Raw genomic sequence first — 16,493 nt, forward strand, 5'->3', positions numbered from 1 at the left:
TGGGCGAGGGACTTTGCTTTACGAGACCTGTGGGAAAGCAGAGGGCTCCAGAAGTTCCGAGGAGCCTCTCTGGCCTGGGTTGCCTCGGTATCAGGGTACGCGCCGTGAACCCGATCAGTCCCTAGTGGGTGCCCCCAGACCTGGTGGAGGGGTGCGCGCCTGTGACAGCGTGCACAGGGGCGCTCCCATTGGGCCGTGCCCCCACGTGACCCGGTGCGCGCCCCGAGACGGCGACGCCGAGACCGCGCCCCCGCGCGCGCACGTCCTGACGGCGCCAAGGCCGCGTCCCTGTGCGCGCGCACGTGCCGAGCCCTCCGCGTCGTGCCGGCGCCGGCGCCCGGACCGCCAGGTCAGTCTCCACCGCGCCGCTCGGGCGGGGGCGCGCAGGGGGCCGTCGGCGGGGGCGCTGCCTCGGGGCCGCGCCGGCGGGAGCGCGCGCCGGCTTGTGTGCTTGCTCCCGGCGGGGGCCGCACCCCGCTGCCGCCCCTGCATGAACCCGGCTGGTGGCTGCCACGTGCAGGGCTGGAGCCGCAGGGAGGCCAGGCGTGGGGACATAACCAGCTGTTTCCTCCGTGTGTCGCCCAGACTTGCATGGGTGGAAGGGGGTGACTCTGCTCCTATTTCTAGGGGTGCAAGAGATTTCCCCCAACATCTGCCCGGTTTTCATCTTCCCCAAGGTCCCTATCCAGGATTGGGCTCCCCTTCATTTCCTTCTCTGCATAGCTTGGGGCATAGGACTACATAGCCTTCTCTGCCTCCCGTGTGGATGTCAGTGGGTCACTCTTGGAAGCTGGGCACCAGTTCTTGGGTCCCTAGGGAACTGAATCATGATTCAGGCATGCTGGGCCAGGCCAGGTAGGACAGCGCCTCATTATCCATGGATGCTGCAGCAGGAGCAGGGGTGCTGCTGCAGCCTGTCCAGGTGCAACTGGGTTAAGCAGGTGACTCCTGCTGAACCCCGCGGTCTCCTGGCAGGGAGCTGCAAGCGTGGACTGGGTGGCATGCTTAGCCCCAAGGCAGGGGGAGTGACCATCCTTCTGACCCCGTCCTTGAGGGGCAGAGTGGGTTCCAGGCCGGTTGTCACAGTGTGCTGTGTCCCCTGGGTAAGTGGTGCACCTCTCTTTGGCTGCATGCTCTGGATGAAACTTTCTAGGGTGTTGAGGTCAGTGTAGTGTGGACTCTTTTGATGGTGCTGACTAGGTGGAAGTCATTGCATTGCACACTGTACCTGTGGCCTCAAATCCTCCCACAAGATTATTAACCCGGGTTCCCAGATGAGGCAGGCACTGGAGAAGTGGACTCAGGTGTCACCCGGAAGGCTGTGGGCCTTCTCAGAGCCTTGTTCTTCTACCTGGTGGGCTGCAATGAGGAGAGTGTGGACAACACGTGGATCCTGTGGCTTGCACTGAGACAGGCCTTGGTAGCCTCTCCTGCGGGTCCCCCCTCACCTCCCCCCTGCACTCTTACAGTGAATGGGAGGCTGCTCTGGTGTCATGGGAATGTTCCTAAATGTCCCCTCAAGAAGGAACTGGACACCCCAAGATGTTTATTAGGTCTCTTCTCTTGGTCAGGCCTGGCGCTTGATTCGGAGGTGCTGGTGGTAGGCCTAGGACCCTGGTGGCTGATGGATAGGGCTGAAGTAAGTAGTTTGGACAGATGGTCATTAGTACATGTTGAAACAGGAGCCCATCAGGATCTCTTTCCCACCAACTGGGGAGGACTTTCTCCGGTGTCTCCTGCCAGCACAAGGCTTGGCTGAGGGTGGCCAGCCTGTGTGGTTGGTGTGGCAGAGGGTCTCTTCCTCAGACCTGCAGGCAGCCTGGACGGCAGTGGGGCTGGAAATGACAGGAGGACCTCTGGCCGGGGAAGCTGGCACTCATTGACTCAGACTCTTGGCTCGTTTCTGGGGTGTGGGTGCTGCCAAGTTGCCTGCCTGACCTCACTGCTGTGGTGTTGGGATACAGTGCGCAGAGCTGGCCTCAGGGGTGGCACAAGCCTCCTGCTGCCCAGGGGTGATGGTGATGTACTAGGAAGGTGAAGTTGTATCCTGGTGGTGTCTGTCTAGGGACAGAGCCGGGAGCTGCTGGGACGGGAGCTGGCAAGCAATGATTATTTCCCCACGCCTCTGGCCTGGCCTTGCTTCCGAAGAGCTGAACTTGATAGCTGTGATGGGATGGTGTGCCGTGGTTCTCACTGTGCTGCGCTGGGCTGCCCTTCTCACCTGTTGCTCGTGAGGTCACCTCTATAAGAAGCTATCCCAGCCCATCCACTCCACCCTGGCCACCCTTACTGTTCTGCCCCTCTGGTCCCTGTACATTCCCTGCCCACAGTGGCTTCTATAGCATCTACATGTGTAGCTGTGTGAGGCTGGGCCCAGCCCAGAGCTGGCTTCCTAATTGCTTTTCTTTCTTTCTTTCTTTCTTTCTTTCTTTCTTTCTTTCTTTCTTTCTTTCTTTCTTTCTTTCTTCCCTCCTTCCCTCCCTCCCTCCCTCCTTCCTTCCTTCCTTCCTTTCTTTTTTTTTTTTTTAAGACAAAGTTTCTCTGTGTAGCCCTGGCTGTCCTGGAACTCACTCTGTAGACCAGGCTAACCTTGAACTCACATAGATCCGCCTGCCTCTGCCTCTTGAGTGCTGGGACTAAAGGTGTGTGCCACCACTGCTTGGCTTGGCTTCCTAGTATCTGACTGATCTGAAGTTTTGGCTCCTGTAAAATTAGGGCGGCTATATATATATATGCTGGGAAGATGGGTACAAGGATCAATCACTAGGTGCCACACAGCACCTCCTCTGGGATCAAGAGGAGGTCTTGCATTTGGGACAGGGCTGTGGTGTGGTGTGGTACTCTGGTGGGTCCTTACAGACCTGGGGTACAGTGGACTGGGTTGGTCTTAGATTGGCAGTGTACATGTAAAAAGCCAGCCCTGTATCCCTCAATTGGACAGGCTGGCCCTGCAGGGCTTGGGACATAGAGGGAACTACTGATGGTCCTGGGCCCACCAACAGTGCGGGCCCCCAGCTATGTTATACCACAGTGAATAGGGTAATGAGTGTAGTTGAGGGTCTGAGGGAGAGAATGGGGCTGTGGGGTTCTGCAGGCTCCATAGGCACTCACCTGGTAGAGGTTGTATGTCTCCCATCAAGGGGTGCCTCAGGCCGGCATGCTAAAACCTCACCGTAATCATTTTGAGCTGGGCCAAGGCTGTTAGGCCAGGGACAGTTCAGACAAGGAACTGTCTGAACTGCTAGCCTGGTGAAAGTGGTGGCCTGGAGGGGTCTCTGATGTCACTGTAATGACAGAACTGAGACTCTGTAGCTCTGTTGGCCACCTGGTGTTCATGTGGCATGGAGCTCTCAGTATGCAGCATTAGCACTCAGGTCTTTTTTCCCCAGAACCATTGAAAGGGAAACTGGGGTGACAGTGTGTGTATGCGGTCATCTTCCCTGGGAAGCACCACCCTCCCCTGAAGTTTAGAGCACATGGGCTCCCCGATGTCTACCTGCCTATCCCTCACAAGAGGCCCTGGTGCCTCACAGATGTCTGTCCCAGATGTGGAGTCTGCTAGAAGGGTCGGAATGATGCTGTGTGGTCTTTACTGCAGACTACACACCATCCTGGCTCAGATCCCTTCTGCCCTGCCCAGAGCAAACAGACTAGCCCGGTGTGGAAACTCAGGTCCCTGTCACTGCATGGCCAGGTGCTGGGGAAGGTGCCAGTAAAGGAGGGACTCTTTAGTAGTGTCTGGTGACAGCAGTGGTGACCACAACGCCCTTTGGACATCTTTTCTCCATGCTTCCACTCAGGTCCTGTCCCATAGCTCTGTAGGACCTAGCGGTACAAGAATGTGCCTGGGGCACCCTGCTGGTCGAGCAGGGAATTGGACATTGCCATCTAGGGCTAGAGACCAGGCCTGCCACTGTGGTACTATGCTACCTTCTGGGGATGGGTAGTCTGCATGGACTACACAGGGCCAGGAAGAGCTAGAAGGCTCCTATTGGGTCTCAGTTTCTCCTCTGTAGTGTCTTGTGGACCTTCTTTCCCAGCTTCTCTATCGCTTTCCCCGCCTGGGATCTGTGGAATCCTGTGGAAGCCTGTTCCCAAGGCCTTGGGTTTACCAGACACACTCCAAGCCAGGGCTGGCCCAGAAGAGGAGGTAGGCCAACTGTAGCAGACGGGTCTGCCTGTCCTATCCCCTTCCCATGGGACCAGGGCTCCCACTGCACTCTGACTGAGCCTTCCTGTGGCTCAGAATTCCCAGAAGTTCAGCTGTGTTTGGAGGATCCCCTGTCCCACCCCGGATCAAGGCCTCCTGCCCCAGCCATTATGACTTCTGCAGTGGCTCACAGTGTCACTTACTGGTCCCCACTGCCTATGCCCCAGAGACGATGCTTCTACTTTCTGGCAGCCCTCTCTGGCAATGCCCACTGGCCCTGAAACTCTGCCAAGGCAAGCAGTTCCCTCTAATCTCCCAGTCAGGGCAGCACTGAGGCTCCTCCTCCAGGGTCAGCTTTCCTTTGGCTGGCTGCCCAGAGGCCCAACATGTGCTGGGAATTGCTGTGCAGAGCTTAGAGGTGCCCAGGACTCCCAGTTGTCTCTCCCCAGTGACATCCCTGCCCCCTGCACTGGCCTTGGGGGAACCTAGGCATGGCCCTGAATATACTGACCTTGGATGGATCTTGGCCCGCCCTGCCCTTTCTGGCCTCAGTGTTCATATTTGCAGATCGGAGCTTGGAGTGGAACACAGGCCCCCATCATAGGCGGGTGGCACGTCAGTACAAAGCTGTCCTGGGTGCCTGTTTCCTGGCTACCTGACCGGAGCTGGGCTGCTGCAACTGAACTGGATGGTTTGCAGGCAGGCACGCCCCTGCTCTCAGGCCTGTGACCTGTGGAGGTGCTATCTGGTGGTGCTGCGATTTCCCTTTCTGTCAGGGGATGCTCTTGGGGCCAGTGTAGACCAGCAGTGGCTCCAGAACTCACACAGAAGATGGCAACCGATAAAGCCCATTCACGGGTCAGGTTGTAGATTTGGGCACGTTTGTTGTGAACAGCCCAGAGAAGAGCTTCCTTGGATGCTGGCCTTCCATTGAATGCTCAGCTCTACAGGAACAGGATGCCAGCATTGCTCTTGGACTTTCCCATGGCCTTGACCGTGGGCCTCTGGTCCCTGGGTCTAGAAGGATTGTTGTTTATTGCCTGCTTCCCTACCCCCCCACCCCCTCCATTTATAATGGACGTCCTGGTCAGCTAGGGACGTGTGTTTGGGCACTGTGTGAATCTTTCAGTCCCATCTGCTGGCCCTGAGCCCACATCACCCCATTGCCACTGTCCTGGCTGCTGTATGGAGGATGAGGATACAGCCTACTGCCTTGGCCTTGTTCTGCCTCCCCACGTCTCCTGGAAGCTGGCCTGGTCTTCACTGGCTTCATGGAGGGTGGAAAAGTAGAGAGGGGTGGTCCTGTCCTAGAGGGACCCCCACACACTGAGGTAGGATTACAAGGGACAATAATCACCTTCTTGGAGCATGTGGCTCTATGACCTAGAGGTTGTATGGCAAGAAGGGTATTTCCCCTTGCCAGGTATCCAGTCAGGTGGGCTTCTGGGAGGTGGTGGTATTATGGTATGGAGGGAGGGGCTAGTGGGGTGCAGCCCACATCACTTGGACAGGTCTTGGCTAAGCCCTTTGGGTTGGTGGTGGGCACTAGTCCAGGGTACCTCTTTTTTTTTTTTCTGGTTTTTTGAGACAGGGTTTCTCCGTGTCATTTTCGTGCTTGTCCTGGATCTCGCTCTGTAGACCAGGCTGGCCTCGAACTCACAGAGATCAGCCTGCCTCTGCCTCCGGAGAGCTGGGATTAAAGGTGTGTACCACTACTGCTTAGCCCAGGGCACCTCTTTAATCCTCAAGATAACCTGTGGGTGGCTGCTCTTACCACCCCGCTCCACCCCACCCCGTTTTCTCAGGCAGGAAGCTGCCGGCTGTGGCTGGTCTCCTGCAGGTGGCAGAGTTGGGAAGTGTCAGTGCCAAGCGGAAGAGGCAGGCTGTTGGAATACCCTTGCAGAGCGGTCTGACCCAGCTCTTGGTCCCTCTGTTTATGATGAGAGGGGAGCGAGCCTCCAGGTGTGTGTGGGAGGAACCCAGCACAGCTGGGGCTCCTGTTTGTTCTCTCAGTGATGGGGGATGCGATTAGCTCATTGGAGGCTCTGCTGCTGGTCTCTGCTGTCATTTGACTGTCAGGCCCTCAGTTTCTTTCCCCCTCAGAAGGTGTGAAGCCTGTTTGGGGACCTTGGGAGGCCCCCGCTGATGCGAGGCTGGCCTCCTTCCTTCCCTGCCTCTCTGTCTCCTCCCACTAGCCGAGGTTCCCACGACTACCCAGTTGCAGGAAGCCATCTGGAGGGCTTATTTACCCTCCCCCAGACTCCCTGGCAGGAAGTCACCGGAAGGGCTGTCCCCAGGGGCCCCTGCCGGCCTGTGAAGACAGCCAGTGGCTTGGGGTCTGTGCTGTGGAGTCCTCTGGTAGAGCAAGGGGGGGGGGTGCGGGGCAGGGAGCCAGGAGAACAGAGCTAGGCAGGGCTGGGAGCTGGGTGTTTGAGCTGGAGTGGGGTTGAGCGAGTCGTCCAGGAGCAATGTGTCTGTCCCCTCTCCACCCACCCCTCCCCCACCCGGAAGGGGACTTCCAGGACACAGGCAGAGCCACTTGGGCTCTCCAGCCCAGGGTGGTCTGTGTGATGTGTGTGGGGTCTCGAGAACTGGTGGGGAATCTTAACATTGCTTAGACCACCAGGTGGTGGAGGCTGCATGGTGGGGGTGGGGGGTGCGGGGGGGGGGGGGTGGAGGAGTGATGTAGGGGCCCAGGAGCTGAAGAGAGCTTACAGGAAGAGGATGTGGCCTTGGGAGTGTAGGGCCCCTGGGAGTGAAAAGTTGACTTCTCCGACTCGGGGCTGGGGGTAGAGGAAAGAGAAGCAGACAGATCTTAGCCCCTTCCTCAGTCCTCCCAGAATTCCCCGTCAGCTCATTAGCCTGGCTGTTTAGGCCCAGGGGCGTGGGCTTCTGCCTTAGAGGCCATGGATGTCCAGATGCCCTGGCATTTATGGCCGCTCCATTGTCCAGTAGCTGGCCTAAGTATGACTGACAGGGCCTGGGGACTGTTCCCACGGACACTGCCAGCTGGGCCTGCTCTGCCCCAGAAGGGACCTCGAACCCTGTGGGACCTGTGGCCTGGGTTCTTGGCAGCCATGTGCCTGTCCTGGCTTCCCTCCGGCCTTGGGGAGTTGGGTGGACCCTGGGGTCACACATCCCTACCCCAGCCAGCTATGGGGAGGTCAAGGTACAGCCTCCTCATCCTCAGTTTCTCCCCTCCCCTTCCTACCCTCTCAGTTCAGGAGGCTGTGGCTTAAGACCCTGTCCAAAGTCCTAGATGTGCCAGGATTTCCCAGACAAGTATCCTCCAAGGCTGTCCTTTGCCGAAGGAAGTGAATGTGAGAACTTGGAGACTGGGCCAGTTTGGGTCGGAATAGCACAATGGTGGCCATTGACTGTCCCAGGACGGCACTGGCAGGTCCAAAGCATCTGTGGTGTACATTGGGGACACGCTGTCCCGTGATCCAGCCTCACACAGCCCTGGGCTGAGAGTACGTCACCTCAGAGATCATGGCAAGACTGGAAAAGGATCGGCTGTCTCCGTGAGGCCAGACAGACTAAGAGTGGGGTCGACCCTGGCTCAGCCCATTCATCTTGCCTTCCCACGAGATACTGAGTGAATCTGAGATGGTGTGGGAGTCCCAGGGGAATGGGCTGGAGTATTTAAACCACAGCCAACCCCAAGTGTGGCCAAGAAGCATGGGTACCAAGCACAGTGGGCTAGGTGTTAGTTCTGGGCTGAGAGTCTGGAGCCCAGGGTAAGGCTGACCTCACCTTGTCCCAGCCTGGTTGTGATGCTGTGGTGCTTTCCCGGTATACCCTCACTGATACCACAGCTTAGGGGATCTTTCCTCTACTTTCCCCTTGGACTGCTAAGAGGGCATCCCGGGGGAACAGAGTTAGGCCAGTTTGGGATCCTAGGCATGTGTACAAGGCTAGAAGACACAACGCTGAGAAAATCCACAGGGTATACCATGTGATCTTTATGAGCATGGCCGTAGAAGGATGGATCTGGGTCCTCAAAGGTTCTAGGGACAGCAATGGAGAACAGCAGGCCAGTGGTTCCTGTCCCTTAGTAGCATCTCAGCAGGTCTGTGACCAGTGTGCTTCCTAAAGGGTCCGGAGACATTGTCCAGGAAGTCTCTGCCAGGGTGGGGCTGCATCCTTTGGGACCCTGGTGGGTTTCCAGCCACAGGATAGACATGCACAGAAGCCCACCTGCCCCATGACCTTCACCTCCCCTTTGTCATGTAGGAAACACTATGTTCAAAAGTACTGATTAATGCCTGTTGCCCACCAATGCCAGCCCCCACTGACTAGATACCGCTGAAGAGTCACCAGGCAGGAACCCCCTTCTCTAGCTTTAGGGCTAGCACCAGCTGTAGGTTCACAACCCGTGTAGGGAAGAACAGGCCTCCCGCAGTTAGGGAAGGGGCAGTGTGTGGTATTGTGTTTCCCCAAAATATTGTGCACCCTAATAAGTTTATCTGGGGTTAGCCACTAGATACAGAGCCAAAAATGGTGGCTAGAAAATGGGTCAGAGCAAGCCATAGCAGAAGCTGGGTGGTGGTGGTGGTGCACGCCTTTACTCCCAGCACTTGGGAGGCAGAGCTAGGCGGATCTCTGTGTGTTCAAGGATACAGCCAGCATGGAGACACACGCCTTTAATCCCAGAAAGTGAGCCTTCAATCCCAGGGAATGGGGGCAGAAAGAGAAAGATATATAAGGTGTGAAGACCAGAAACAAGTAGCATTTGGCTGGTTAGGCATTTGGCTGGTTTAGCATTCAGGCTTTGGAGCAGCAGTTCAGCTGAGACCCATTCGGATGAGGACTTAGAAGCTTGCAGTCTGAGGAAACAAGACCAGCTGAGGAACTGGCGAGGTGAGGAAGCTGTGGCTTGTTCTGCTTCTCTGATCTCCCAGCATTCACCCCAATAACTGGCCTCAGGTTTGTTTTTATTAATAAGACCTGTGAAGATTCCTACTCCAGAAGCGCCTGGGAAACCTGCTGCTGCCCATGTCTGATGTTGCAGTCTTGCGTTGGCGCCCAGGTTCTACCAGCTGCGTGCACACCCTGGTTTGCTCAGTCCTGTGCACTCGGCTTCCTTGGTTTGTGATCTTATTCATAGGTGATTCTGGTTTTTTTCTTGGCATGATCTGTCTTCTGGGGGGACCGTGGGTAGTCTTGGTGAGGGCATCCTATGAGGTCACGAATGGTAACTTTAGATGGTCCCTGTCTTTGTTTCAGGCTCTGGAGTTGGGAGGGTTACTGGCCACAAGGTCCTGGCCAGGTCTGGTGTACTGGGTGGTAGTCCCGTCCTGCATCCTGCTTAGATTGCACTGGAGCACGCTTCCTGCATTTGTATAACTATTGAACACCTACTGGGTGCAATGTTTAGAATCAGGTAGATGAGCACAGCACTCAGTGGGGCTGTGGCTCAGGGAGGAGACGGACTGACAGTCAGGCAAGGGCGATGATCATAGGTCAGTTAATGTTGATGGACGGGCGTTCGCCCAAGAGTCCACAGACGTGAGGTTCAAGTGTTGAGGAGGAGATGTGGAGAAGCGGAGAGGGTCCCTGGGCAGCGAGGCCAGGGCAAAGGCCTGGAGGCAGTACTGTGCTTGGCAGTTTGCAGACGCAGTTGGGAAAGACGGTTGCCAAAGAGGAGAGCTATGTGATGGGTGGGAGAGGGCGGAGGCCAGTCCCAGGTTCTGGGGCATTCCTTCTGGGTTGGGAGGGCAGCTGGAGGACTGAGCACAGGAGGCCATGGTCTGGCTGAGGTGTGTTGGGGAAGATGGAAGGCCTAGGACCCACAGATGGGGCTGCCAGGCCCTCAGGCAGATGGCTTAGCATCTCACCTGTCTCCCTTCTTGGGCTGCCCTACTGTCTGGAGCTGTGTCCTCCTCATCTTGTGCTGGACTCTGGGACAGTCCTGGATAGAGTCCAGAGGACTGTTGGTGCCCATGGTGACTCTTGAGAGCTGAGTGGTGTCCCAAGCTGACTTTGACTGTAGATGCTTTCTTACGTATCTCACAGTGGCCCCTCGAGGCTGCCTTCGCTCCTTCTGGGTCCCCCCATGGACACCTACCCTTCACTCTTCTGGTCACAAAAGTGTGGTTGGCTTGTCTCTCATTGTCCTGTTGGAGTACATGTAGCAGTCCCCCAGTGAGCTGATCCTGGAGATACCTAATCCGCTACAGTTGGGTAGACTCCATGAAGGTGAGTTGACAGTGACTGACTGGCACATGTGGTGGTGACTGGCCAAGTCTCCTCTCCACCCCTACCCTCCCACAACCCAGTGCACGGGGTCCTTCAGCCAGAGACACTCAGCTGCCAAACTCCCCCAGGAGCCAGCACTGTCTGCTACAGGTTCTGTCCAAATGAGCTCATTAACCAGCCCTGGGGCTTGCTTTCCTTATCCAAGTGTGCTGCAACTTTTCAAATGCTTAGACAAATATTTCCTGTCCTCAGGGGAGAGAGCTGGGCTCTTCTGAAGTCCCCATTGACCAAAGCCAACCAGGACCTCCCGCTTTGCTTCCTCTCAGTTCAGCCTGTTCCTCTTCCGTGGCAGCAGCCTGCACCTTACCTTGCCCGCTGCCACAGTTCCACCAGACCTAGGAAAGGGGCTGATCAGGTGTCCCCCTAGGTGTGGGCTGGATTCTGTCATCCTGTCCCTGTTATTGTGACCCACTTCCCTGCTCGGACTTAGTTAGTCCAAGCTTCCTGCGCGCCCCCCCCCCCCCCCCCCCCCCCGCACGCCCTCAGGGTGTCTGTCCCAGTGCTCCTGGATCCTAGCATCTCACAGAACACAAAGGGGCATGTTCCACCTCCCCTACCCTTGCGATGTTCAGCACTGTCCCCGACTTGTGCTCAAAATGATCTAAATGTCCCTCAGCTGAGGGCTCGATAAAATATGATGTGTTCCTGCAGTGGAATGTGATTCAACTAATAAAAGGAGTGAAGCACTGGCGTGCTAGAAGAGAGAGATCTCTGAAGACATCTTCGAGTGGGAAAGGGTAGCACAATGGGTCCATGGAAGAGCCGCTTACACTGGAAAGCCTAGGAGAGGGAACCACAGATGGGGGCCAGGGGAAGAGGTGAATGCTGTGGGTGCTCTCTGTGCTGGGTGGTGATCCCAGAGCCTTACACATGCTTTGCCTGTGCTTTGCCACTGGGCTACAGCCCCAAACCCTCCAAGTTTTAAAATTTGGAGACAGGGTCTTGCTGGGTACCTAGACTGGCAACAATCCTCCAGCCCCACCTGCCTGAGTGCTAGGATTAAAAGCAAAATTCCCTCTAAATTTTTAGTTAAATTTATTTATTCAATCATTGATTGGTTAATTGAGAAAAATTTGTGGGAGTTGTTTTTCTCTTTGCACCATGTGGAGCCCAGGGGTTGAACTCAGGTTTTGCAGCAAGCACCTTTATCTGCTGAGCTATCTTGCTGACCAACACCCCCCCCCCCCCCCCCCCCCCCCCCCCCCCCACCAGGTGCCAGCGTTACAGGTGTGTCCACCATACCTGGCTGCAGAGTTTCTGTAGTGATGAAGGTATTCTGTAATGGGGGAAAGGTGATGTCTGTCTACTGCCTAACACTGTGAATGTCCTAACAACCATGGCACCGCATGCTTTCTATAGTGTGTGTGTGTGTGTGTGTGTGTGTGTGTGTGTGTGTGTGTGTGTAGGTCAGAGGAGTCAGTCTTGGGTGTAGTTTGTGTTTCAGAAGGCATCCACCTTGTTTTCTGAGGCAGGGTCTCTCCCTGGCTGGAACTCATCAATTAGGTGAGGCTGGCTGGCCTCTCCCAGTCTTCCAAGTGCTAGGAAACCAAACACAGGCTGCCACACTTCTCACTGGGTGCCTGAACTTGAACTCAGGTCTTCCTGCTTGTGTGGCAAACACTTTCCAGATTGAACCATCTTCCAGGCCATCATCACCATCACCACCACCACCACCACCACCACCACCACCACCATCATCATCACCACTATCATCATCACCATCTTGCTGTCTTGGACAGCATCATGGGATAGGTTGATTTGAAACTTATTGTGTAGTCCAGATTTGCCTCACACTCATGAAAACCCTCCTGCCTCAGCTTCCCAACTGCTGAGATTACAGATGCTCATCACTGTGCCTGGCACACTGTACCTGGAGGGAGGCTATCGGCTCTCAAATGGTTAGCACGAGTCAGGTGTGGTGGTGCATGCCTGGAATCCCAGCACTTGTGAGCTGGAGGTAGGAGGGGTTCAAGGTCAGCCTCAGCTACGTAGGGAGCTCCAGGACAGCTTATGCTAGCAAGACTTGCCTTGAGCAAACAAAAATAATAAAATATGGTGGTGAATTTCACGGTGCCAGATTTTATCAGAAAGGAGACATTGAAAACAGCCTTGCTTGTGGGCTCTCTGAGCATGTCTTCTGGGGTTTGTGAAAGGACTGAGGTGCCCTTGGCTTTGCCTAGTGGTTGTGATAGGCCTCAGATAACAAAGGTTTGGTGCTAGCAACTGGGGTGCTGGGTCAAGGCTGCTGCTCTCTTGCCTGAGGAACTTGGAGTGAACATAGAGGGGGTCCTGGAACCATGAGGGGGACCTGTTCTTTGACCTTGTGGCCAGTGCAGGTACTTGCTTCTGTATGCCTGCCCTGTGGTTCCCCAGAGTCTAGCCATGAGCATCTAGGGCTCTTGTCTCTAGCTCCTGGTTCCCAAGGGCCAACAGTGTTGCCTTTCTAAGTCTTTGCCTGGCTTTGCCCTGGATCCCTGGGAGCCTGGGCAGAGTCTGGCTGACAAGTGAGTGGTCCAGCCACAGTGATACCAAATAGAGCAAAAGTCCCAGCTTACCCTGAGAGCCGTTCTCAGGGCACCAGGTCCTTCCTGCTCTATGGTCCTCAGTGCATGGCCCCCTATTTGCCTCAAACCTGGTGTTGGTGACTCCCACCCACTCCTGCTGGGACCCATAGGAGAGAGGGCAGCCCAGAGGATGTGGATGCTTCACCAAATGCCCGAAGGTCCCTCCTGGCAAACCCCACCTGCACTTGATACCCAGCTGCTGGGAGGAATTTCTCTTTAATCCTGGGACCTGGGAAGGTGTTTATGTAGGCCACATAGGCTGTCTGGGTCCAGTATGCTCAGTGTTCACGTCCACCTCCCAGGACTTGCTGCATGACCTACTCTTTCTATGTGTATGGGAAGTTGGCCCTACTGGCTTGGGTAGGGTGACCAGGCAGTGGCAGGGGCACCAGTGAGGGTCCCAGCAGGAGTGGGTGGGTGCCCCGGCCAGCGGGGTTTCAATGGGGGCGACCCACCTGTGGGAGCGAATGACAGGACAGGGGACACAAGAGACAGCAGCAAGACAGTATTCTGATCAAGCCGCCAAACTTTATTTTCTTCCACATGGCTTATATAGCATAGGAGGGGAAGGGGCAGAAAGGAGGGAAGGAGAAGGGACGTGGAAGGTGTGCAGAACATGGGAGACGTGCAGGTCGTGCAACTGCAAGAAGTCTGCTAAGGTGACTGGTCAGGGGCCATTTGTTCTGTTGCTAGGCTACCTGACCATGGAATGCTCTTTACATTCAGTTGCCATGGCACCTGACTGTGGAATGTTCTTATCTTTGGGAGCCTCCAGTTAGCAAACAGGTGTTACTGCTCTAAGGGAGGGTGGTGGGTTTATGGCTTGTTCTCTGGCTTAGCTAGTACTTTCCATGGTTCATGTTTGGTTCCTGAAATCTTGGTCCCTAACAGGTGGGAGCCAAATGTGGGGTATAGAGTAACTAGTCTGCTCTTGCCTCTATATCATTCTACTCTATCTAGTGGGTGGGCTTCTATATCACTCCACCGTACTTAAATTGGTGTCAGACACACTCTGGAACGCCTATTGGCTGTCTCTCCCCTGAGGTCTCCATGTCCAGTATGGGGTCTGAGAAGTCCCACAGGGAAGAAGTTACGTAGACTGTGTCCTGAAGAACCCAGGAGGAGTACTACTAACCTCAGTGTGGGTCTTCAGCCCTAGTGGGCACCTGGCCCAGAGTCAAAGCTCCCAGGGCTCTGAGAAAGGGGGTGGGGTATCTCTTAGATCCTGGATACTGAAGGCATCTCCATCAGGAGCAGGCTTCTAGAACACTCCTTTCACAGAAGAAAAGACAGAGCACAGAGAGGTAGAGGATGCCACTCAGGGTCACACGGTTCACACAGGAAGGGATAGGTAGCAGGCAACCATCAGAGGACTGAACTGGGGATTCCTCTGTGAGGCATTGGTTCTGCAGCCAGAAGTCTGAGGCTAGGCAAGGGTGTGAGGCAGTCACCAGAGTAAGTGCCCTCATCTGCATCTTGCTTGCTTTGAACGTGAGCTCAAAGCTTTCAGGTGGAGCTAGAGGATAAGTGTCCAGTCCTTCCGAGTTGCCTCAGTTTCCCCAAGTATCATATGATGTCACAGGGGCTTCATATCATTATTTGGGGATAAGAAGGGCCCAGCAGAGGCTGGACATTCAGGGGTCAGCACTGGCTATGCCAGGGTGTGGCCTCCAGGCGTGTGGCTTGTGTGTGCGTATGTTGGGCGATGCTTGTGCCTGGTGGCACTAGTCTCCTGTTGCGAGCTCAGATTCACAGCATCTGGGGACAACCAGCAGCGCCCCATGATGTGGCCACTTCATTGTCTCAGGGCGGAGGCCTGCTGCCTTGACACCCATGTGCCTGGCATAGGCTTGGCCTGTGTGGTGGCCTGTGAAGCTAGTGGGTGAATGTGAGACCAACAAACTGATGTTCTGAGGTCTCGTGGACAGGGAGGCCTGAGGGAGTGAGGCCCCCAACAATCTCTTGGCTCATCAAGGATCTGTGGTGACCAGGTCTTTTCCATCTGTGTCCTGAGGCTCTTCTTGCTTAGCTGGGCCTCTGCTGTCCCTTCCACACTAACCCTTTGGGGGTGTCAGGGCCATGTCTTACCACCAGGCTAGCCCAGAAATAGCTGTGACCTCTTGGCCAGCCTGGCAATGCTGGAGCCCGGGAGGCCTACGTGCGCCAAGCTGAGTTGTCTCACCGTGAAGGCCAGCTATTTTGGACATGGCCTCTTGAGGCCAGGTCAGAGCTCTTTCCCGCGGCTCCTTGGGCTCCTTTGACGTGCATCCCAGGGCCTTGGCATGCAGCCCTGGCTCCCGACGTGATCTTCAGCACCACCCGCCCCCTCCTGCCCGTCTGGCCCCAGAGCCCTGGGCTCTGGGTGGGACTGAGGAGGAATCCCATGAAGAAGATTCTGGGGTGAGGGATGGACTGTCTGAGCCTGCCATGCATGAGTGGGCTTGGCTACTGTAAGGAAAAAAATGTATAGGAAGTGATACTCTAGGCTGGCTCTGTGTGTACCTGTTTCTTCATCCAGAAAATGGGGTGATGAGTGCCTTCCAGGACTCTCCTGAGATTTGGTGTGGTGTATGTGACCACCACACAGAGAGATGTTGGGTTTCTCTCATCTTATGGTCAGGATAATGGGCCCAGAGAGGAGCCAGCATGGGGTAGATAGAGCTGAGCTGGTCACTGGTTAATGTGTCTTTGAACCATTGGGCTGCAGTCTCTTACTCTGTGGCCTGGGTGTACATATTTGTTGCCTGCCAGGGACTTCTACTGTGCTTCCTGTAGCAGTGACCTTAGACTTCATCCTGTCATCCTGGAGGACCTCAACTTCCTGGGTAGCCTACTGATGGGGCCTGCTTTAGAAGGCTAGGCTAACTTAGCTTCCTGCTTCCCAGGTGGCTACATGGAGATGGAGGTGGAGATTGGATCTCTACCCAGTAGCAAAATTCTTCATCTGTCGGTGGGGATGCTGGATGGGTGAGAAGGAAGCTGTGTTCAGTGTTGGGGTTAGACATGAGGGAAGGGCCACATGGCCAGCCGGCTGCTGGCTCTTTGCTGGTGGTGCTGGGATTTTTGACCCCCGGAGGAGGGTCCCAAGAAGGAGCTGTAGCTTGTTCCTTGTGGAGAGGGGCTGTGGCCTGTGGGTTGGCACCTTGCAGGCAGGTAACTTCTGCAGCATTGACACACCTTGCACCTACCTGTATCATGTTCATTTTCGCCACTGTGACGACTCTACAAAGTCTAGGTTTGTGTCTCACTTGGAGGCAGGCCTGATTCCACAGTCTCCTGGCTGGGCAGGTGGTCTCAATGCCTGGTGGGCATCAGGCAGTGGCTGTGTTGGACACTTAGTGTGGGTCTCCGTGTCTGCTTGGGACCTCTGACTCCCATAGATGGGACTTACCTGGTAGCCAATAAGACTAAAAAGAGCGGGGCGGTGGTGGCGCATGACTTTAATCCCAGCACTCGGGAGGTAGAGGCAGGTGGATCTCTGTGAGTTCCAGGCCAGCGTGGGCTACAAAGTGAGTTCC

General features: G+C 55.7%; 1 protein-coding gene across 1 annotated transcript in view; it reads left to right on the forward strand.

Annotated features, from left to right (window-relative positions):
* The first annotated feature begins 277 nt into the window (after window positions 1-277).
* Window positions 278-16,493, forward strand: part of Ptp4a3 (protein tyrosine phosphatase 4A3) — a 31,440-nt gene continuing 15,224 nt past the window's right edge. Inside the window, exon 1 of the mRNA XM_036209129.1 lies at window positions 278-349. The gene's annotated coding sequence lies outside the window, so the exon portion shown is untranslated. The remainder of the gene's footprint in view (window positions 350-16,493) is intronic.

This window comes from Onychomys torridus, chromosome 16, assembly GCF_903995425.1.
Source record: "Onychomys torridus chromosome 16, mOncTor1.1, whole genome shotgun sequence".
Classification (NCBI taxonomy): domain Eukaryota; kingdom Metazoa; phylum Chordata; class Mammalia; order Rodentia; family Cricetidae; genus Onychomys; species Onychomys torridus.